General features: G+C 40.4%; 1 long non-coding RNA gene across 1 annotated transcript in view; it reads left to right on the top strand.

Annotated features, from left to right (window-relative positions):
- The window catches only part of LOC138351849 (uncharacterized), a 36,267-nt gene extending 15,917 nt beyond the window's left edge, over positions 1-20,350 (top strand). The window contains exons 2-3 of the long non-coding RNA XR_011222629.1: positions 15,086-15,268; positions 19,821-20,350. This is a non-coding gene — a long non-coding RNA (uncharacterized lncRNA). The remainder of the gene's footprint in view (positions 1-15,085; positions 15,269-19,820) is intronic.
- Positions 20,351-23,825: the final 3,475 nt, after the last annotated feature.

The following is a 23,825-nucleotide window of genomic DNA, read 5'->3' as shown; positions in this document are numbered from 1 at the left end:
CCAAGTTTTTTGTAACTGGATTGGTAGTGGATCATCCCAACCAACTTTAGTCTTCCAGGCTTCTTGTACCAATAAATGCCACTTGATAGTTAAAGGATTTAGTAGACCAAGTGGGTTGAATACTTTGCTAACTTGTGAAAGCAAATCCCTTTTTGTAGCAAAACAATAATTTACTGGTACAGCTCTGATCTGAATTGTGTCAGAGATTAAATCCCACTCCATACCTAACACCTTTTGTGATTCTGGTACATGATATTCAGGGTAATCTCTTGCTATTTGATTATTCAATGTTGTATTATTAGAGGCCCAAGATTGTAGTGGCATGTTGGCACCTTGTAGTTCCATGTTGGCCTCTTGATATAATTGTAACAGTTCAGTAGTACTGTTAACTGTCCCTTGAAAATTATCTACATATAGATTCTGACTGATTTCAGCCTTATACGGACTTGATGATTTCTTCAAATGAGTATCTAGAGTTGCTTGCAATAGAAATGGACTACTTGTCGCGCCAAAAAGAACGGATGAGAATCTGTAAGTCGCAATAGGACTATTGATATCTTCTGGGTTCTCTACCCATAGAAACTTAGTGAAGTCTCTATCTTCTTCCTGCAAGCCAACTCTTAGAAAAGCCTTACTAATATCTGCTGAATAAGCATATTTGTTAAGTCTAAACTTCAACAGTATGTCATACAATTTCTGAGTTAGACTTGGACCTGTTTGCAAACAATCATTTAGGCTGGTTCCTTGGGGTCCAGATTAAGAGCTACAATTAAAAACTATTCGTAAAGGAGTCGTTTTTGAATCTCTCATTACAGCCATGTGTGGTAAAAAAATGGCCTGTTTGCTTATTGTCGTGTTTCATGACTTCGATGAATTTATTCTTTAATTGTTGAGCAATAATCTCATGATAGAGTTTTAAATGCTCAGGCCTTTTTCTTAGCTTTGCTAATTGAGATATAAATTGACTATAAGCCATGTGATAATTGGTAAGTAAGGTTTTATGGTTGATTTTCCATGGTAGCTTTACCCAGTGCTGTCCATCATGGTACTGTACAGTTTCTAAGTATTGATTGTATGCACAGACATCATCAGGACTTGGTTGTTCAGGAATTACTCCTATGGCATCAAGTTCCCACAATTGATGTACAGATTCCAATCCATCATCAATCATGTGGGGGATATTAAATGGTGACTGTTCTTTGCCTAGCCATGCCACGATTACAGTTTCTATATGATGTGATTTTTCAGGAGTTGAAGGTTCAAGATCTAGTATAGGTCCTGTCATCAATATACCTCCTGCCGATTTGAGTATATTCATACCCATACATTCTTCTGATCCCAGAATGAATCGATGATAGTAGTCAGCTCCAATCAGGATTCCGATATTCCCTATGTAGTCAGAATCGAGTAGAGGATCTGCTAATTGGATTCCTTTTTCTTTTAGGAATTTAATTGTTGCTGCCAGACCAGTCACTTCCATTTCAGTAGGAATTTTATCAACTACTATGGCTTCGACTGTCCTTTGCGATGTACCTAGACAGACAATGAGTTGTACTACCGGAAAGGTTCTACGACCTGAACTGGTAAAAAAAAACTGATATGGCTGTAGATATTTGCTTTGAAGATTTAAGTTGTAAATCTTCTGCCATCTTTTTACTGATAAAGGTTTTCTGTGAACCTTGATCAAAAAAGCCTCTTGTTTGAAATACAAATTCCTTGATTGCATAGTTCTAGCTGTGCAGTAGGCAATATGGCTGTTGAAACAATTTCTGTATCTAAGGCATTGACATTACTCATTACTGTACAGAATTGTACGGCTGTTGTGGTATTATCATTTTTTGGCTTTGCCTGAGATGCAAGTTGATTATTGGATGTCTGTGATCTGGATTGAGTGTTGATATCACCACAGAGTGCTGTGTGATGTACACTTTTATGACAATATTGGCAGTTCTGCAACTGAGTATTACATTCACTTGTATCGTGCTTCCGTAGACAACGGATGCACCTGTTCAGAGATTTCAGTCGATTGATTCGACTGGCACGGTCTTCATAAACTGTGCATTGATAAATGGTATGTGCTTCTTGACAGAATAAACATTTTAGGGCACTTGCAACTCATTTTGTCTTATCTGTCTTGGGAGTTTTATTTCCTACAGTTCTGTTGTTGTTGTTGAGTTTAGGCACGATATTTTATGTCACAGCTTTGCTGTATGTTGATCTGGTAGCATTGCTATGTGATTGTCCCTGCAGTTGCAGAAGAATGATAGTTGATGAAGATTAGGAATGAAGGTGGTGGAAACCGTGTCACTGTGAGCTCCACTATACACTCCTATTTTATATAAATGTTCTAGGATTTTCCTTGTAGATATTGTCCAGGAACTCCCGCAGTTCTAGAGAGTGTTCACTGGTGATAAAGATATTAAATAAATAAATAAATAATAAATAAATGTTTATTTAGGTAAGGTACATACATAAAGAGATTTTACAAAGTTTGTTGGGTTAAAAGATAGAGCTAGTACATACAATGCCTAAAGCCACTATTACGCAAAGCGTTTCGGGCAGGAAAAACATTAATGACTAAAACTTAAAACTAATGAGTAAAAAGAATAAAATGTGTTGAGAACAAATAAAAATAGAGGTAAAAGAGGGGGGAACATGGTTGAAAAAGCAGCACAAATACAATTACAAATTATTACAGAAAATTACATTCAAACTGCGTTGTTTAAAAAAAAAAACAAAAAAACATACATGGGTTGACAACAGAGGGGTAAGGTAGGTTACAGGGAATTTATTAGGTAGTGCTTCGTTTTTATCTTAAACTGGTTGAGAGAGGTACTGTATTTAACATGATTGGGAAGATCATTCCACATTCTGGGTCCCTTGATTTGAAGAGCATTTCTAGTATGATTAAGTCGTACTCTAGGAATATCAAAACTGTATTTATTTCTGGTGTGGTGCTCATGGGTTCTGTTACAACCTTCAGAGTTGAGAATGTGCAATGACTTAATATCTAACATATTCAGAGATTTGAGTAGGGGTACCGAGTGATGTCTGGGGCTAGAGTTGGATATTGTCCTAATAGCAGCTTTGTGTTCAGTAATTAGAGGACGTAAATGATTTTGGATAGTAGAACCCCAAGCACAAATACCATAGTTGAGATATGGATAGATGAGGGAGTAATAGAGAGTCACCAGGGCAGGGCGGGGTACATAATATCTGATCTTAGAAAGAATGCCAACAGTGTTTGAAACTTTTTTTGATATATTTAGAGTGTGTCCCTGGAAATTCAGCTTGTGGTCGATGAGAACGCCAAGGAATTTGCCATCTAATTTGTAACAAATTTGGGTATTGTTTATTTTGAGATTTATATGATTAGAGGATTTATTGCCAAACAGAATATAAAACGTTTTGTCAATGTTAAGGGTGAGTTTGTTGGCAGTTAGCCAAAGATGGACTTTCTCTAGCTCAGTATTTACTGTGACATTTAGAGCAAGGGGGTCAGGACTGGAGTAAATGAAGGTTGTGTCGTCAGCAAATAGAATGGGTTTGAGGTGTTGGGAGGCATTTGGAAGGTCATTAATGTAGATGAGAAAGAGGAGAGGGCCAAGTATGCTGCCCTGAGGAACACCAATGTTGATGGGTAGGGTGGGAGAAATTGTATTATTCACAGAAACATACTGGAGCCTGTCAGTAAGATAAGATTTGAGGTATTGCAGGGAATGTCCTCTGACTCCATAATGATGTAATTTAAGAAGAGGGTTTTGGTGGTTGACAGTGTCAAAAGCCTTACGCAGGTCCACAAATAACCCAAAAGGGAACTCCTTTTTATCAAGAGCTGCGTGAATCAAGTTAATCATACTAATAAGTGCATCGTTAGTGCTTTTTTTGGGTCTGAAGCCATATTGACAAGAGCTAAGTATATTGTGTTTGGCTAGAAAAGAGTAAAGCTGCTTGTAGATTAGTTTTTCGAATATTTTTGACAAGTTAGGCAGGATTGATAAAGGTCTGTAGTTGTTAACATCTGTGTGATCACCACATTTGTGGACAGGGATTGGCATTACCTCTTGTTTTTTTTAGAATGTCTGGAAAGGTTTGGAGTTCAAGTGACTTGTAGAGGAGCACTGCAATAGTAGGGGCTAAAGATCTGAAGGTTTTTTGTAAATTAAAGTTGGTATCTCCTCGAGGGCACTAGACTTGGTTTTAAGGGAAAGGATTATCTCATTGACATCAGTGGAGTTAGTAGGCTTTAGGTACAGAGACTGTGGATAGTTACCTGTAAGATAGTCATCAACGTCAGTACTGGAAGATGGAATATCATTTGCAAGGGATGACCCAATGGAAGAGAAGAACCTATTGAACTCAATAGCAGAATCAGAGGCTGAAAGCTGACCAACGTTACTGGACAGGAGTGTTGGTTTGTTATTTAAAATCTTCTTTGATCCCAATATTTGTGAAATTGTGCTCCAAGTTTTTTTAATGTTAATAAGGTGTCTTATTATATTAGATAAGGTGTATTAGATAAGGTGTCCTTGAGCTGGTAATGTTCTCTAAGGATCCGTCACACGTGTTCACAGTTGTCAGCAAATGCGCGGCCCCCCTCGGCTCTTGTGGGCGCTTCTGCCCCAGATCCCCTCCCATGCTCCCAGAGCACGGAAGTCTTCTATGAATATTGATTGATTATTTTTACGGTCTAGACTTATGATTGAGATAAGATGTGATTATAATATAATTAGGTATAGGATATAAAGATTATAAGTAGTACTTGATAGTACCACTGATTCTTATTAAGGATTCGATTTTTATCCCTACCGGATATTGAATCAATGTTCCAATAATTTTTTAATTAAAAAATCCTTCTAGAAGCTTCTGGATCCATAAGAGATCATGCACAAAGTCACGTAGGCATCTATAGGGCCCTATGGCATACGGGATCCAAGTGGCATTATCTTCTAGGATCAAACTGTATAATGAATCTATTATGATTCTGATATGATTTTGATACGATTTGATATGATATTAGATATGATTTTGATACGATTTGATATGATATTAGATATGATTTTGATATGATACAGAATTTATACATTTCTTAGATGATAATTAGATATGGTGGGTAAAAATTTCCCACACTGGCCATCACGAAAACTGTAACAGTCAATCCAAACAACGGGTCAATGCACACGCGCAGAAACCGGGGCCCTGTAATTGAGCATGAAGGTTGTAGCACTCTAACAACTGTCTGTGCCCGTCTGTGGTCAATACCGGACACCTCAAGTCATGTTGAGACACAAGTGTTATGTCAACCCGATCATTGACTGGTCGGGTTGACTTGGAAGCTATCCACCTTGTCTCGATAGAAAAAAAGGATAAGCAACTGGAACAATATGATAAGTTTATAGTGTGATTATTAATTATATTTTCGTTTCATTATTCTCTAGAACACAATGTGTTTAATTTGCCTCTGTATAATATTGCCAGTTAGATGAAAACTCTACAGTGAACTCCGATAATTAAATTTGTTTGAGAGATTTACATTTCAAGCATAGATTAGAAATGTGGGGGGTAGAATAGCCTAAGCTACTCCATCCCTTTGAGATTTATTTCTTTCTTGTCTCAATAAACATTCTTGAACTTGAAGTTGGTTAGAAATGTATATGAAAAACTAATATACATTTTCATATTCACATTCAAATAAATATTCACTATATAACGTTCTATTAAATGTTACAAAAATATGGTAATTGATGGTAAAATTCTGGACTTTTGTGTAGTGGTATGCACACACTAGGACATGAGGTACATCAGGGGTGCACGGGACCTATTTGTGGTAATTCTTTCACGAAACATCGTTTGTTTGGTGTCTAGGGACAGCCTGGCCCCAGACCATTCCATTGAGACTAAAGGCAGCTGTAACTACTCTGTGAGAGTAGATACAGCATTTAGTATGTTTTACATGTAAAATGTGCAGTGAGTCGCAGAGGGGGAGTTGTGGTCAGTAAGCTTTGACCACTAGCTGAATTTCCAGGGACACAATCTAAATATATAAAAAAAAGTTTAAAAAACTGTGGCATTCTTTCTAAGATCAGATATTATGTACCCCGCCCTGCCCTGGTGACTCTCTATTACTCCCTCATCTATCCATATCTCAACTATGGTATTTGTGCTTGGGGTTCTACTACCCAAAATCATTTACGTCCTCTAATTACTCAACACCAAGCTGCTATTAGGACAATATCCAACTCTGGCTCCAGACATCACTCGGTACCCCTACTCAAATCTCTGAATATGTTAGACATTAAGTCACTGCACATTCTCTCATGTGTATTATACATATATAAAACGCTGAACTGTAATGCCAATCCTGACCTCAAAAGCTTCATAGAAGGTTGTAACAGAACCCATGAGCACCACACCAGAAATAAATACAGTTTTGATATTCCTAGAGTACGACTTAATCGAACTAGAAGTGCTCTACAAATCAAGGGACCCAGATTGTGGAATGACCTTCCCAACCATGTTAAAGACTGTACCTCTCTCAACCAGTTTAAGATAAAAACGAAGCTATACCTAATAAATTCCCTGTAGCCTATCTTACCCCTCTATTGTCAACCAATATCTGTTTTTTTTAAAGAGCGCTGTTTGTCGACAGAATTGTATTTGTGCTGCTTTTTCAGCTATGTTTTCATTCCATGTTTTCATTTTATTCTTTATGCTCAATTAGTATTAAGCTTTAGTCATTTAAGTTTTTCATGCCCGAAACGCTTTGCGTAATAGTGGCTTTAGGCATTGTATGTACTAGCCCTATCTATAAATTCATCACTCTTTGTAAAATCTCTTGTATGTATGTACCTTACCTAAATAAACATTTGATTTGATTTGATTTGCTAACGGTTCTCGCTGGGAGCAACACGGCTGGCAGGCGGTGAAGTCAGCCAAGTAGACCTCCCGTGCTGTGATGTCACGTCACTAGAGTCGCATAACACGAGGGAAAAAGCACTCATTGATAGCTCTTACATATATAATCACTCGGTATACCTAGGAAGAGTAGGTGCTTTGCTCTCTCATTGGTTAAGTAAAAGAGAGGGAAGGCAGCGTGCTCCACACCTGCCCGAGCACGTCAGGGAAGTCTGCCTGGGGTCGTTGTGTTGGAGAGACATGCTATCTCGTGGCTCCTCCGAGCCATGAATCAGCACGGTCTATAGCGACCATTAAATAAAACATCCGTTATCATGCCGTAACTGCGAATCCGTCTGGCCGGGTCAAGAGTCGCGGCGAGATGGTATTTTGATATTTATGAGAGTACTGAGAGTGTGTCAAACATGCGGTCTAGCAGGTGCAACTAGTCTGCACTTGTGATCCATGTTTATTGTCAACATCTGAGGTCATCTGTTATATTGACCAAGATATCTGGCAGCAGTGGAAATGTGGAAGGCTATCCAGTGATTTGTAGAAGTCTCTGGTAGTAACTGAGTGAGAATTACCCCGCTCTTTGGGACAATGAATTTCACCTCGCCTAGTCATCCATTTCGTCACCCGCAATCCACCACACCTTTGTACGAGCCATCCCACTCGTGTGTACTAACCTAGTTGTGTTTGTGGGGGTTGAGCTCTAGCTCTTTGGTCCCGCCTCTCAACTGTCAATCAACAGGTGTACAGGTTCCTGAGCCTATTGGGCTCTATCATATCTACACTTGAAACTGTGTATGGAGTCAGCCTCCACCACATTACCTCCTAATGCATTCCATTTGTCAACCACGCTGACACTAAAAAAGTTCTTTTTAATTAATATCTCTGTGGCTCATTTGGGCACTCAGTTTCCACCTGTGTCCCATAGTGTCTGTGCCCCTTGCGTTAAATAGCCTGTCTTATCAACCCTGTTGATTCCCTTGAGAATCTTGAATGTGGTGATCATGTAGCCCCTAACTCTTCTGTCTTCCAACGAAGTGAGGTTTAATTCCCGTAGTCTCTCCTTGTAGAGACTCCTGAACAGAGACAGAGCTCCTGAACTGGTTCAATGAGGTGGTAGAGGTACTTGGAATCAAGGTAGAAAATATGAATCTACTTATTATTTTAATATACAAACCGCCAGATGCAACAGTTGAGGAATTCGCTGAACAGATCCACAAAATAGAGGTTTGCTAGGTTATCCTTGATAACCTAGCAAACCCAGTACCAGATATCATCTTCCTCGGAGACTTCAATCTACCCAGTTTAAAATGGAGAATAGTAAACAATAACATTATAGCAGGAAATCAACCTGGAAATAACCAACCACAGGTCAGAGAACTACTGAGATTCTGTGACAAATTCTCGCTCAGTCAGCAGATTATAGAACCAACTAGGAATGAGAACACGCTGGACCTGATATTCACGAACAATGAGGAGCGAATCAGAGACTTTACTGTCTCAGATACTACGTACTCGGACCACAAGCTCATTGAAGTGCAAACTAACATTAATAACGGTAGTAGGCCCAAGAGAAACAACAAGTGAGAAGGGTTATTCAATAAATTCAATTTTAATAATAAGAGGATAAACTGGGAGAAAATGAACAGGGAATTTACAAACATTCAATGGGAAAATGTTCTAAAAAATAAAAATCCTACACAAGGAATAGAAAAACTGACTTCTGAAGCATATCAAGTCTGTCTGAAACATGTTCCTTTGAGGAAAGCCAGAAAGAGGTCAAATGAAGAAAGAGAACGCAGACGACATTACAAAGGAAGGAAGAAATTAACGGAAATGCTTAAGCAGACACGACTCTCCATACAAAGAAGAAAAATTTAAACAGGGAGATTGAAGAAATCGAACAGAAACTGAAGCATTCCAATCAGACTGAAGAAAGGTAACTAGAACAGAAAGCAATTCAAGAAATAAAGAAAAACCCAAAATATTTCTTCACATATGCTAAATCGAAAGCGAAAACCACTGCCATACTAAACATACTAGTTTACCTTGAAAAGCTTCATAGAAAACACCGACCTTACCTAACCTTCTTAATATGTTAAGATAAGCATCTTATTGCTTCGTAATTACAATTATTACTTAACCTATTATAGGTATAGGTTACCTATACCTATTATAGGTATAGGTTAAGTAATAATTGTAATTACAAAACAATTAAATTAGTATAATAGGTATAGGTTACCTATACCTATTATAGGTATAGGTTAAGTAATAATTGTAATTAAAAAGCAATTAAATGCTTGTCTTAACATACTAAGAAGGTTAGGTAAGGTCGGTGTTTTCTATGAAGCTTTTCAAGGTAAACTAGTATGTTTAGTATGTCACATATGCACTTATTTAATAAGTCAATATTGACTATACGAAAGTGCGTGAACGGGTTGGAAAAATGATAGGATGGATTACGAGAACCTTCAAGTCCAGAGATCTCATCACAATGGATGTACTCTTCAAATCACTTGTGTTGTTCTGTCTTGAGTACTGCTCAGTACTCACTTCCCCCTTCAGAGCAGGAGATTCCTGAAATAGAAGGAATACAGAGAACATATACGGCATGCATAGACGAGATAAAGCACCTCAATTATTGGGATCGTCTCAAAGCTCTCCAAATGTACTCACTAGAAAGAAGACGAGAGAGATATCAAATAATATACACAAGGAAAATACTGTAGGGACAGGTCCAAAATCTGCACAGTAAAATAACAACGTACTGGAGTGAACGACATGGGTGAAAATGCAGAATAGAACCGGTGAAGAGCAGAGGTGCCATGGGCACAATCAGAGAACACTGTATGAACATCAGAGGTCCACGGTTGTTCAACGTCCTACAAGCGAGCATCAGAAATATTGCAGGAACAACCGTGGACATCTTCAAGAGGAAACTAGATTGTTTCCTTCAAGGAGTGCCGGACAAACCGGGCTGTGGTGGGTATGGGGGCCTGCAGGCTGCTCCAAGCAACAGCCTGGTGGACCAAACTCTCACAAGTCAAGTCTGGCCTCGGGCCGGGCTTGGGGAGTAGAAGAACTTGGAAGAGTAGAAGAACACTCCTCTTTGTTTAAACGATTCTTCGCGGCAGGGGATCGTATTCCAGGGACATGCCCGAAACGCTGCGCATACTAGTGGCTGTACAAGAATGTAACAACTCTTGTATATATCTCAAAAAAATAAAAAAAAACTCCCAGAACCCCATCAACCAGGTATCGTAGCTCATACCTCTCAGTCTGGTGGCAAACCTTTGAACCTTTTCCAGTTTAGTCTTATGCTTGACTGTATATGGACTCCATGCTGGAGCCGTATACTCCAGGATTGGTCTGACATATGTGGTATATAATGTTCTGAAAGATTCCTTACACAAGTTTCTAAAGGCCGTTCTTATGTTAGCCAACCTGGCATATGCTGCTGATGTTATCCTCTTGATATGAGCTTCAGGGGACAGGTCTGGCGTAATATCAACCCCCAGATCTTTTTCTCTCTCTGGCTCTTGAAGTATTTCATCGCCCAAATGATACCTTGTATCTGGTCTCTTGCTTCCTACCCCTAGCTTCATTACATTACATTTGCTTGGGTTAAACTCTAACAGCCATTTGTTCGACCATTCCTGCAGCTTGTCCAGGTCTTCTTGAAGCCTCAAGCTGTCCTCCTCTGTCTTAATCCTTCTCATAATTTTGGCGTCGTCAGCAAACATTGAGAGGAATGAGTCTATACCCTCTGGGAGATCATTTACGTATATCAGAAACAGGATAGGTCCGAGTACAGAGCCCTGTGGGACTCCACTGGTGACTTCACGCCATTCTGAGGTCTCACCCCTCACTGTAACTCTTTGCTTCCTATTGCTTAGGTACTCCCTTATCCACTGGAGCACCCTACCAGTTACTCCTGCCTGTTTCTCCAACTTATGCATCAACCATTTATGGGGTACTGTGTCAAAGGCTTTCTGACAGTCCAAACAAATGCAGTCCGCCCATTCTTATCTCTCTTGCTTAATCTTTGTCACCTGATCGTAGAATTCTATCAAGCCTGTAAGGCAAGATTTACCCTCCCTGAGCCCATGTTGATGGGTTGTCACGAAGTCTCTTCTCTCCAGATGTGTTACTAGGTTTTTTCTCACAATCTTCTCCATCACCTTGCATGGTATACAAGTTAAGGACACTGGCCTGTAGTTCAGTGCCTCATGTCTGTCACCCTTTGTGTATGTTGGTACTACATTAGCAGTCTTCCATATTTCTGGTAGGTCTCCCGTTTCCAGTGACCTACTATACACTATGGAAAGTGGAAAGCAAAGTGCTCCTGCACACTCTTTCAAAACCCATGGTGAGATTCCGTCCGGCCCAACAGCTTTTCTCACATCCAGTTCCAATAGGTGCTTCTTGATCTCATCTCTTGTAATTTCGAACCTTTCCAAGGTCACCTGGTTTGTTGCCACCTCTCCTAGCGCCGTGACTTCTCCCTGTTCTATTGTAAAGACCTCCTGGAACCTTTTGTTGAGTTCTTCACACACCTCTTTGTCATTCTCTATGTACCTGTCCTCGCCCACCCTAAGTTTCATCACCTGTTCCTTCACTGTTGTCTACCTCCTGATGTGACTGTGAAGTTGCTTTGGTTCGGTCTTGGCTTTATTAGCTACATCATTTTCATACCTTTTCTCAGCGGCTCTTCTCACACTAACATACTTGTTCCTGGTTCTCTGGTATCTCTCTCTACTTTCTGGTGTTCTGTTATTACGGAAGTTCCTCCATGAACTTTTGTTCAGCTTCTTTGCTTTCATACATTCCCTATTAAACCACGGATTCTTCATTTGCTTCTCTGTTTTTTCCTGTTGGGCTGGGACAAACCTTCTTAAAGTCTTTTGACACTTTTGGGTGACATAGTCCATCATATCTTGTACAGACTTGGTTCTGAGTTCTGTGTCCCAATGTATATCCCCTAAGAATTTATTCATCTCCTCATAGTTTCCTTTTCAGTACGCCAGGCCTTTGTTTCCCAGTTCTTTTTTGGGGGGTGATAATACCTATTTTAACCAGGTACTCAAAGCTCAATACACTATGATCACTCATAACCAAGGGGGCTTTCAACTTAACTTTCCTTATATCCGACTCATTTAGGGTAAATATCAGATCAAGTAAGGCTGGTTCATCCCCTCCTCTCATTCTTGTCGGTACCTTGACGTGTTGACTTAGAAAGTTTCTTGTTGCTACATCCAGCAGCTTAGCTCTCCATGTGTCTGGTCCTCCATGTGGGTCTCTGTTCCCCCAATCTATCTTCCCATGGTTGAAGTCTCCCATGATTAGTATTCTGGATCCGTTCCTGCTAGCCACAGAAGCTGCTCTCTCTATTATATTGATGGTGGCCAAGTTTTTTTTTTTTTTTTGAGATATATACAAGAGTTGTTACATTCATGTACAGCCACTAGTACGCGTAGCGTTTCGGGCAGGTCCCTGGAATACGATCCCCTGCCGCGAAGAATCGTTAACAAAGAAATAAGTTGTTACTATCATATTTCTTGTTTCATTGTTACTATCATATAAAGATTAAGTTGTTACTATCATATTTCTGTCTGTGTCTTCTGTCGTTCGGTGGGGGTTTATATATGGCTTCTACTATAATTTTCTGTCCTCCAGTTGCTATGGTGCCTGATATGTAGTCACTGAAACCTTCACAGTTCTGAATTACCATTTCTTCAAAACTCCAACCTTCTCTTATTAGCAAAGCTACACCACCTCCTCCTCTCCCTTCCCTCTCTTTCCTCACTAGATAGTAGCCTTGTGGAAACACTGCATTTGTTATGGTTTTCGTTAGCTTTGTTTCTGTGAGTGCTATTATGTCTGGGTTTTCTTGTAATGCCCATTCTCCGAGTTCACTTGTTTTATTTGTAATCCCATTTATGTACATTGCCTTGAAGCTCACTTTCTTCTGTTCATTTTCTTGTCCCCTTTCTTGGCGAGCATTCTGCTGGTGTGGGAAGCTGTTCCCTGGGTGAGAAGATCTGTGAGGTGGTTTGCAGGGTCTCAGAGGATTTTGGGGTGGGGGGTGGGGGTTAAAGGGAAGAGGGGATAGGTAGGGTGTGGGTTAAGGAGATAGGGGGGACATGGAGGATACAGGGTGAGGAGGGAAAAGGTATAGGGAGGGTATGGGATGAAGGGGGATGGGGGAAAGGCGGGTGGGGGGGGGACATGGTGGAAATGGGGGGAGGGGTGACAGGGTCAGAATGGGGTGGGGGGGAGGGAGGGTTCGGTGATCATTTGAGTGGGGGCAGGTAGGGTGAGGGGGAAGGGAGGGTTTCTATGCAGAGGGGGTGGTGGTGTTGCCCTCCCCTCTGGTGATGCTGGGGTGCTGGTTTTGGGTTCCCTTCTTGTCTCTGGGACTGTTGCATTGGGGGCTGCAATTTCCTGGTTTACTCCTCTCTCCCTGCGCTTCCTCCTTGCCTCTGCTGCCCTGGTCATCTCCTCCTTCATCTTGTCCCTCTGCAGGAATACTTTTTTGTATCCCTCCACATATTGCAGATGACTCTTCCTTTCAAGAATATCCTCCTTCGTGGCTTCATTTGTAAACACCACCTTTACAAGTCGGTTTCTGTCCTTGTTGTACCAGCCCAACCTGAAAACCTTCTCAATTTTTTTTTCAGTCCCTTCCATCTGTAACCCCTTCAGTAGCCCATGTACTGTCTCTCTATCCTTGCTATTCCATTCCTGCCTGTTGGATCTTTCCTGATCTTTGATGCCTACAACTACCACTGATCTTTTTCTCTCCAGCAGCTGACTGGTGCACCTTGCTGCTTCCTGTGAGGTAGCTGCTTGCATGGCTACCTCCCTCACTGTATCCATTGCTTCTGAGCTCTTTCTTAGTCTTTCCCCAAATGTTTTAGGTACAGAGGGATTACCTTCCAAAGTAACATTTCCACCTTCCCTTTGGATGATAATCTGATGCTCTGTCTCTTTATTTTTCTCTGTGAGGGATTTGATCTCTCTTGCTGATGTCAGCTCACTTTGCAGGTTGTTAATTGTAATCCTCCTCCGACGATGAATCTCCCTCCTGAATTCCTCCAGAACTTGGGTTAACATTTCCTTCGTTTGGTCACTTCGACTATTCCCTGTGTCCCTGTTGCGTCCTGCCATTTTTTCCCTTGTCGAGAGAGAGAGTAGGATAGAGAGAGAGTAAGATAGAGAGAGAGTAAGATAGAGAGAGAGCACAGGAGAGAGAGAGCACAGGAGAGAGAGAGCATGAGAGAGAGAGCATGAGAGAGAGAGCATGAGAGAGAGAGCATGAGAGAGAGAGAGAGAGAGAGAGAGAGAGAGAGAGAGAGAGAGAGAGAGAGAGAGAGAGAGAGAGAGAGAGAGAGAGAGAGAGAGAGAGAGAGAGAGAGAGAGACAGAGAGAGAGAGAGAGAGAGAGAGAGAGAGAGAGAGAGAGAGAGAGAGAGAGAGAGAGAGAGAGAGAGAGAGAGAGAGAGAGAGAGAGAGAGAGAGGTGTGTGTGTGCATGTGATGGGGGTTAAGTGGAGGTGGGTTAGGTGTTGTGTTCAGATTATGGCAGGGGGATTAGCGGTTTACCTGGGTTCCCAGTGAGCTCCAGTTGCTGTCCCTGTTACCTGTGTGTGTGTGTTTGTGTGTGTGTGTGTGTGTGTATGTGTATGTGTTTGTGTGTGTGTGTGTGTGTGTGTGTGTGTGTGTGTGTGTGTGTGTGTGTGTGTGTGTGTGTGTGTGTGTGTGTGTTTTTGTGTGTGTGGGAGAAGGAGAGAGGAGGAGAGAGGGAAATTGGGAAAGAAGGAGAGAGAGATAGACAGTGTGTGGGGAGTGGGAGTGGGGGGGGGGAGTGTATTGGGTTAGCATGATAGGGGGGGTAAGAGAGGGGGTGGAATATGAGTGAGGTTTTATCCCCTTTCCACGAAAGGTGTTAATCCTTTCTAGCTTGACTGGACGTATGTGTGTGTGTGTGTGTTTGTTTTTGCATGTGCGTGTGTGTTTGCAAACGTAAGTGTGTGCGTGCGTGTATGGGTGCATGCGTGTGTTACAGGGTCCAGTAAAATGTCAACCTCTACCCAAAATGTGTCACTTTGATATTTTATATGTATATGATATACTGAACAAGAATTTGATAATATTTTACCTCACTCTGTACACCTGCAGCATTGACTAGAGAGGAGTACCTACCTGTCAGCCTCCCGCTCACACAACCAGGTGAATGATTACGATGCTGGATGACGAAGTGATCCGTCGTCGCCTCCTACGTGGTGATTCACTAATCCAGTAGATTGATGATGGCGGTTCTTCTCTATCCAACACAAATCTCTGGAGTCAGTCACTGCATCGGTGTGTCTGTTGTGATACAGTTCATTATTTCACTGTACCTCTGATCATTTGACCCAATATGTAAACAAAGCCTCGTGGGCCCTCCCACGTGGCCTGTCTGGTGAATTCACTGTTTAACACAAAGTTCTAGTGATAGCACAGTATTTTCCTTTCCTATTCGCGGCAGTTATACACTTTGCGATACCCCTAGATCTGTGATCTGTCACCGTAGCCTTAATTGACCCAAAAATATTGGCGTTTATTGTAGCGCGGGTGACCCGCGACCCCCTCCCTCCATGGCTGGCTGACACACTGTGTGTGTCTGTGTGTACTCACCTAATTGTGCATGTGGGGGTTGAGCTCTGGCTCTTTGGTCCCACCTCTCAACTGTCAATCAACTGATGTACAGATTCCAGAGCCTACTGGGCTCTATCATATCTACATTTGAAACTGTGTATGGAGTCAGCCTCCACCACATCACTACCTAATGCATTCCATCTGTTAACTACTCTGACACTGAAAAGGTTCTTTCTAACGTCCCTGTGGCTCATTTGGGTACTCAGTTTCCACCTGTGTCCCCTTGTTCGCGTATCACCCGTGTTAAACAGTTTATCTTTATCTACCCTGTCAATTGGTCTGAGAATTTTGTTGGTAGTGATCATGTCTTCCCTTACTCTTCTGTCTTTTAGTGTCGTGAGGTGCATTTCTTGCAGCCTTTCTTCGTAACTCATGCCTCTTAGTTCTGGGATATGCCAGAACTATCTCTTAGTTCAGAAATATGCCTAGTGGCATATCTCTGAACTTCTTCAAGCTTCGTCTTGTGCTTGACAAGGAACGGGCTCCATGTTGGGGCCGCATACTCCAGGATTGGTCTTACATACGTGGTATACAAAGTTCTGAATGATTCCTTAAACAGGTTCCTGAAGGCAGTTCTGATGTTAGCCAGCCTCGCATACGCTACAGATGTTATTCTTTTGATGTGGGCTTCAGGAGAAAGGGTTGGTGTGATATCAATTCCTAAATCATTCTCTCTGTCCGTTTCATGAAGGACTTCATCTCCCATTTTGTATTCTGTGTCTGGCCTCCTGTTTCCACTGCCTAGTTTTATTACCTTACATTTACTCGGGTTGAACTTTAGTAGACATTTGTTGGACCATTCATGCTGTCTGTTTAGGCCATCTAGTAGTCTCATACTGTCTTCCTCCATGTTAATCCTCCTCATAATTTTTGCATCATCAGCAAACAATGAGAGGAATAATTCTATACCATCTGGAAGATCATTTACATATATAAGAAACAGTATGGGTCCAAGGACTGAACCCTGCAGTACCCCACTGATGACGTCTCGCCAATCTGATACCTCACCCCGCACAGTAACTCGTTGCCTTCTGTTACTTAAGTACTCCCTTATCCAATGTAGTACCTTCCCTTTCACACCTGCCTGCACCTCCAGTTTTCGCACTAGTCTCTGGTGTGGCATTGTGTCAAAGGTTTTCTGGCAATCCAAAAGTATAAAGTCTGCCCACCCCTCTCTTCCTGCCTTTTTCTGGTTGCCTGATCGTAGAATTCATATAATCCTGTGTGGCATGACTTGCCATCTCTGAAACCATGTTGGTGTTGTCACACAAAGTTCCTTCGCTCTAGATGTTCGACTAGCATTTTTCGCACAATTTTCTCCGTTAGTTTGCATGGTATGCAAGTTTGGGACACTGGCCTGTAGTTCAGTGCCTCCTGTCTATCCCCCTTTTATATATCAGGACCACGTTTGCCGCTTTCCAGATTTTTGGCAGTTCACCTGTTATCAGTGATATGTTATACACCATGGAGAGTGGCAGGTACAGTGCTTCTGCTCCTTCCTTTAGTATCCATGGTGGTATTCCATCTGGACCTATAGCCTTTGTCACATCCAACTCTAGCAAAAGCTTTCATACATCTCCACTGGTAATCTCAAATTCCTTTAGTGGTGCCTGGTTAATTAATCCTTTTCTTATCTGTGGAACATCTCCTTGGTCTAATGTGAAGACTTCCTGGAATTTCATATTGAGTTCCTCGCACACTTCTTTGTCGTTTGTAGTGAATCTGTCTGCCCCTATCCTCAGTTTCATTACCTGTTCCTTCACTGTTGTCTTTCTCCTGATGTAGCTGTGCAGCAATTTGGGTTGGGTTTTAGCTATGTCGCTGGCTTGCTTGCTTTCTCTGTTGTTTTCATATTGGCCTTCTGCTTCTCTTCTGTGTACTCACCTAGTTGTACTCACCTAGTTGTGTTTGCGGGGGTTGAGCTCTGGCTCTTTGGTCCCGCCTCTCAACCGTCAATCAACAGGTGTACAGATTCCTGAGCCTATCGGGCTCTATCATATCTACACTTGAAACTGTGTATGGAGTCAGCCTCCACCACATCACTTCCTAATGCATTCCATTTGTCCACCACTCTGACACTAAAAAAGTTCTTTCTAATATCTCTGTGGCTCATTTGGGCACTCAGTTTCCACCTGTGTCCCCTTGTGCGTGTTCCCCTTGTGTTAAATAGACTGTCTTTATCTACCCTATCAATTCCCTTCAGAATCTTGAATGTGGTGATCATGTCCCCCCCAACTCTTCTGTCTTCCAGCGAAGTGAGGTTTAATTCCCGTAGTCTCTCCTCGTAGCTCATACCTCTCAGCTCGGGTACTAGTCTGGTGGCAAATCTTTGAACCTTTTCCAGTTTAGTCTTATCCTTGACTAGATATGGACTCCATGCTGGGGCTGCATACTCCAGGATTGGCCTGACATATGTGGTATACAAAGTTCTGAATGATTCTTTACACAAGTTTCTGAATGCCGTTCGTATGTTGGCCAGCCTGGCATGTGCCGCTGATGTTATCCACTTGATATGTGCTGCAGGAGACAGGTCTGCTGTGATATCAACCCCCAAGTCTTTTTCCTTCTCTGACTTCTGAAGAATTTCATCTAGATGATACCTTGTATCTGGCCTCCTGCTCCCTACACCTATCTTCATTACATTACATTTGCTTGGGTTAAACTCTAGCAACCATTTGTTCGACCATTCCTTCAGCTTGTCTAGGTCTTCTTGAAGCCTCAAACAGTCCTCTTCTGTTTTAATCCTTCTCATAATTTTAGCATCGTCCGCAAACATTGAGAGAAATTAATCAATACCCTCTTGGAGATCATTTACATATATCAGAAACAAGGTAGGACCGAGTACATAGCCCTGTGGGACTCCTCTGGTGACTTCACGCCAATCGGAGGTCTCACCCCTCACCGTAACTCTCTGCTTCCTATTGCTTAGATACTCTTAGATAGATATTGCTTAGATGTGTGTGTGTGTGTGTGTGTGTGTGTGTGTGTGTGTGTGTGTGTGTGTGTGTGTGTGTGTGCGTGTGTAAGCTCCCCTATTTGTACTCTCCTATTTGTCACCTCTCAATGATCAAACATGTTTAATGCTTTACATTTGTGTCTGTGTGTGTGGGTTGAGCTTTGGATCTTTGCCCCACCTCTCAACAGATAGAAAGTAGTTTGTGTGATGTTATCAGAATCTTACTTGTCTCTGGGAGTTACATGGTTTCTCTCTTATTAGAGTTAATCGTTGTTTGACATCAGTTTTCAGGTATCATTAGTGGATGGTAAGTATTTGTGTGGCTTTGTTAGTATAAGAATCATATTTGTCTGTGGAAGCTGCCCAAGACTGAATCAATGTCTCCTTGTTTAACTGAGTGAGAGAGTGTGTTTTCATCCATCCTATAGCTACAATTATTCAATAAGGAAAAGAAAAATCAATCAATTGATTAAAAGTTTATTAATTGCACTACTATACAAAGTCCCTAATAAAGATGTCATTGTTGTTATTCTGGTATATCGCTCTGCTCCCCCTCTGGTTCATTCTGTACCTCTGGACGTTTTGCTTGTTCAACCACATCTTCAAAGACAAGTGCCTTCTCTACCACACCGTCTGAGATGACCTCCATCTCGACCTCTTAATCTACCTCTTCATCTCTTAATTTGAATTTCTTTGTAGGAGAATGCTTGTCAGCTTCCTTATTATGAGTGGTCACCCCTCCCTCGGTGGGGCAACAGGCTCCGTCCTAAAAAAATAGGATTCTGTCAATATATATATATATATATATATGCAATTGAAGATCACAAAACACTGATCATTTTATGCGGAAAATCCACAGAGAAATATGAAATGAGGTGAACGTTTCGGCTTGTTAAAGCCTTCGTCAACACCAGACTGACACCAGAGTACTTTTCAGTCAGTATGGTGTTGACAAAGGCTTTAACAAGCCAAAACGTTCACCTCATTTCATATTTCTCTGTGGATTTTCCGCATATATATATATATATATATATATATATATATATATATATATATATATATATATATATATATATATATATATATATATATATATATATTATATATATATATATATATATATATATATATAATATATATATATATATATATATATATATATATATATATTATATATATATATTATATATATATATATATATATATATATATATATATATATATATATATATATATATTGTGACGATAATCTCTTTCTAGAGAGATTGAGCCTTCTCTTCCCTACCTCAAGTTACGTCCAGTTAACAAGTATAAGGTGCTACATTCAAGATACGTCCACCGGTAGCACAAAACGTTTAGACCAGGAGGCAAAACGTACCCAAGATCTCCCCTACTCCACGCCGGCTTGTCGTCAACCAGCAAACTACCGATTCCAGCCTGCCTGCTCCTGATTGGTGACTCGCCGACCGCGCACCTGCACACTGCACCTCCGCGCCATCTACCTGAATCGACGTCGGAGCCCTGACCAGCTATCAACTTCAGAATATTCTTTGTGCTCTTAGAGTTGACATCTCTCTCTGGCATACTAAGTTCACTGGCTTGTATACGAAGGGAAGTTTCAGCCATAGCCGATATTCTCAGCACCATTTTACTATTTCACCTTTATACTATTGTGTCTCACATTGTCTTTGCATTTATCTTTGTTATTTAATTGTACTTTTCATTCCCCGAAATTTGTCTTTATTTTCATTTATGTTTAAAGTAAATATATTAAAGTTTCATTGTTCATACTTTGTGTTTTACGTGTTCCTCCCTCTCACTTACCACAGACAACAGGCAAGCAGTCTATCTTTTTTTATATGTGTGACCAGGCATTGACACCTGCCATTGGAGGACTGCCAAACATCTACACTCCAACACTTTCCCGTCACAATATATATATATATATATATATATATATATATATATATATATATATATATATATATATATATATATATATATATATAAATATATATATATCTCTCTCTCTCTCTCTCTCTCTCTCTCTCTCTCTCTCTCTCTATATATATATATATATATATATATACTAGCAGAACCCAACCACGCATTGCTGTGGCTCAGCAACGCATGTGCATTACTGAGCTACAGCAACTTTCCCTGTCTCCCAGTCCTCCCCACCATTTCCCCCTCACCCGTCTCCTCGGCCTCCCAATTATTCCCCACTCCATCGTCCCCTCTTCCTTCCCACCATGTCCCACTCCCTAGTCCGCTTGTCCTCCCCACCATTTTCCATTCCCCCATCTCCTCGTCCCCACCATCCCAAACTCCCCCATCCCCTCGTACTTCCCCACCATTACCCCTACCTTGTCCCCTCGTCGTCCGCACCATATCTCACTTCCGTCCCCTCATCATCCCCACCATTCCCCACTCCCTCGTCTGATGCCTTCCCAAATGGTCTGATGTTCACATCAGAAAATTGGGAACATCAAGTGATTTGATGTTCCCATCACTGAAATAGAAGAAAAACAGTTAAACAATCAATGAAAATAGGCAAAAATATAAAAATAAACTATTCTCACGAAATGAACGGTGTGGTAAACACAGCTCAATTTCAATGCAATTCACACAAAATAATTAAATCAAAATGAAAATAAATCAAAATCTAGTAAAATGCAATTAATCAATGCAATCAGAAACATTGAAATTGAATTGTAACATATCTTGTATGGCATGTGTGTTGCTCTTACATGAAACAGATGGTGCTGTTTTTCAAGAAAAGCATAGTTTTACCTGTCACAGGGGTGGCATCTGTGGGAAAATCCTAGCAAGCTTAAATTGTTTTTTTTCTATATTTACTTTATTTATTTTTTTATTTACTTTAAAATTATATTATTTTTATTTGATTATTTTTCTTAGTAAGTTAGTTAGTAGTACGTGGACAGTATATATTCTGATTCAGCTTGCTAGAACTTATCACATACAATTGGAGGGACAATTTATAGCTTAAACCACTTTGAGGTGGATCTTTCATAAACCACAATATGTTTACCTAGTCTTTAATATATAAATTATAAATCATACGACATATCTACTAATCTACTATTATACTACAGTAAATTAAAAGTCTAACTACATTGTCTACAGTATGGGCCTTAGCTGCTACTGTTGGTGGGGCCTGCTAAGGCTGTGTAATGGTAGCATCAAATGAGGGTGTGGCCCTGTGCCTCTGCGTGTCACGTAATGGCGGCTGTCTGGAGGCCTGCAAGACTTGATGTACAGCAGGTAACTATTCTTATAATTATGTTGGAGGCCAGCTTCCTGCTTCACTAACCTCCCTCACAATTACCTGTTTAGGGTGTAAGGAATTAATAATGGTTCCCTAAACATATAAGTACAGGTATGACATGGAATATGTGTGTGTGTGTGTAGAGCTGAGTAAACTTACTGTGTTTGGGGATTTAATCCCACGTCTTAACAATATTTCCTACAATAATAATAATAGCTAGTATTAAATGCAATAGAAATACCGAAAATTGTTCTTCCCTTTGTTCATGAGATATTCGGTTGGGCGGATCGTAGAGGATCTTGTTTCAAAACTCGGAGAAAGAACCTTGTCTTGTAAATTCGTCAGGGAGAGGTTTCTCACTGTTTACAAGTTGCTGTGTGTACATGACGACGCTCTATGGGAGACGTCCTCAAATGTTTGGTGGTTCTATTTAAGTTTAAGGAGTAGAGAGTTAAGCTATATTCCTGTTGTATTTAATTATATTCAGTCCTAGTTAACACTTTTTTATTAGGTTTAAACACTAGACCGTTGTTTAAAAGAAATTAGAATTGATATAAATACGTGGCATCGATGACGTCATGGAATCACCCATTCTCTTTTCCTTTATTTGGGTAACTTATGTTATTATGTGTGTCGAATTTCCGACAGCATCTGTACTTTTACTTATGAAATGAACGGTATAGTAAACAACACAGCTCAATTGCAACACAAGGTCACACAAAATAATTCACTAAAATATTAAAATAAATTGAAATCTATGAAAATAAAACTTATCAATGCAATCGGAAACATTGAAATGGAATTTGTGACATATTTAGTATAGAGTGCATGTTGCTATTAGGTCAACATGCAACAGATGGGGATGTTTTTCAAAAACGCATGTTTTTACCTGTCACTGTAGGAAGCATCTATACAATAGGTATATAAAACTTCGCGCCTATGCGAATGTAAAGTTGTGTCAAAATTTCAAAGCAATCAGTGAAGAACTTTGGGAGATACAACATGTGTTGCTCGCACGTCCAACAGATGGCGGTTTAAAAAAAAAACTTTTTTTTTTCCTGTCACAGGTAAGGCATGTATATAGTAGATATATAAAAACATGCACCAATTCGAATGCAACGTCGTGTCAAATTTTCAAAGCAATCGGTAAAGAAGTTTCGAAGATTTCTCTCACATGAAAAACATATGAAAAACACAGTTTTCCAAAAAAAGCATGTTTTTTCAGTCACAGACGTGACATCAATATAGCATGTATGTAAAAGCCTGCGCAAATGCGAATGGAACATTGTGTGAAAATTTCAAAGCAATCGGTCAAGCACTTTCGGAGATTAGCGATTTTGAGCAAACGAACAAACGAACACACACACACACACACACACACACACACACACACACACACACACACACATACACACACATATATATATATATATATATATATATATATATATATATATATATATATATATATGTCGTACCTAGTAGCCAGAACTCACTTCTCAGCCTACTATTCAAGGCCCGATTTGCCTAGTAAGCCAAGTTTTCCTGAATTAATATATTTACTATAATTTTTTTCTTATGAAATGATAAAGCAACCCTTTTCTCTATGTATGAGGTCAATTTTATTTTATTGGAGTTAAAATTAACGTAGATATATGACCGAACCTAACCAACCCTACCTAACCTAACCTAACCTATATTTATAGGTAAGGTTAGGTTAGGTAGCCAAAAAAAGCTAGGTTAGGTTAGGTTAGGTAGGTTAGGTAGACGAAAAAACATTAATTCATGAAAACTTGGCTTATTAGGCAAATCGGGCCTTGAATACTAGGCTGAGAAGTGCGTTCTGGCTATTAGGTACGACATATATATATATATATATATATATATATATATGTCGTACCTAGTAGCCAGAACGTACTTCTCAGCCTACTATGCAAGGCCTGATTTGCCTAATAAGCCAAGTTTTCCTGAATTAA

This window comes from Procambarus clarkii, chromosome 51 (assembly GCF_040958095.1).
Source record: "Procambarus clarkii isolate CNS0578487 chromosome 51, FALCON_Pclarkii_2.0, whole genome shotgun sequence".
Lineage (NCBI taxonomy): Eukaryota > Metazoa > Arthropoda > Malacostraca > Decapoda > Cambaridae > Procambarus > Procambarus clarkii.
Note: the sequence above shows the minus strand (reverse complement) of the source record. Positions and strands in the feature narration are given on the sequence as shown.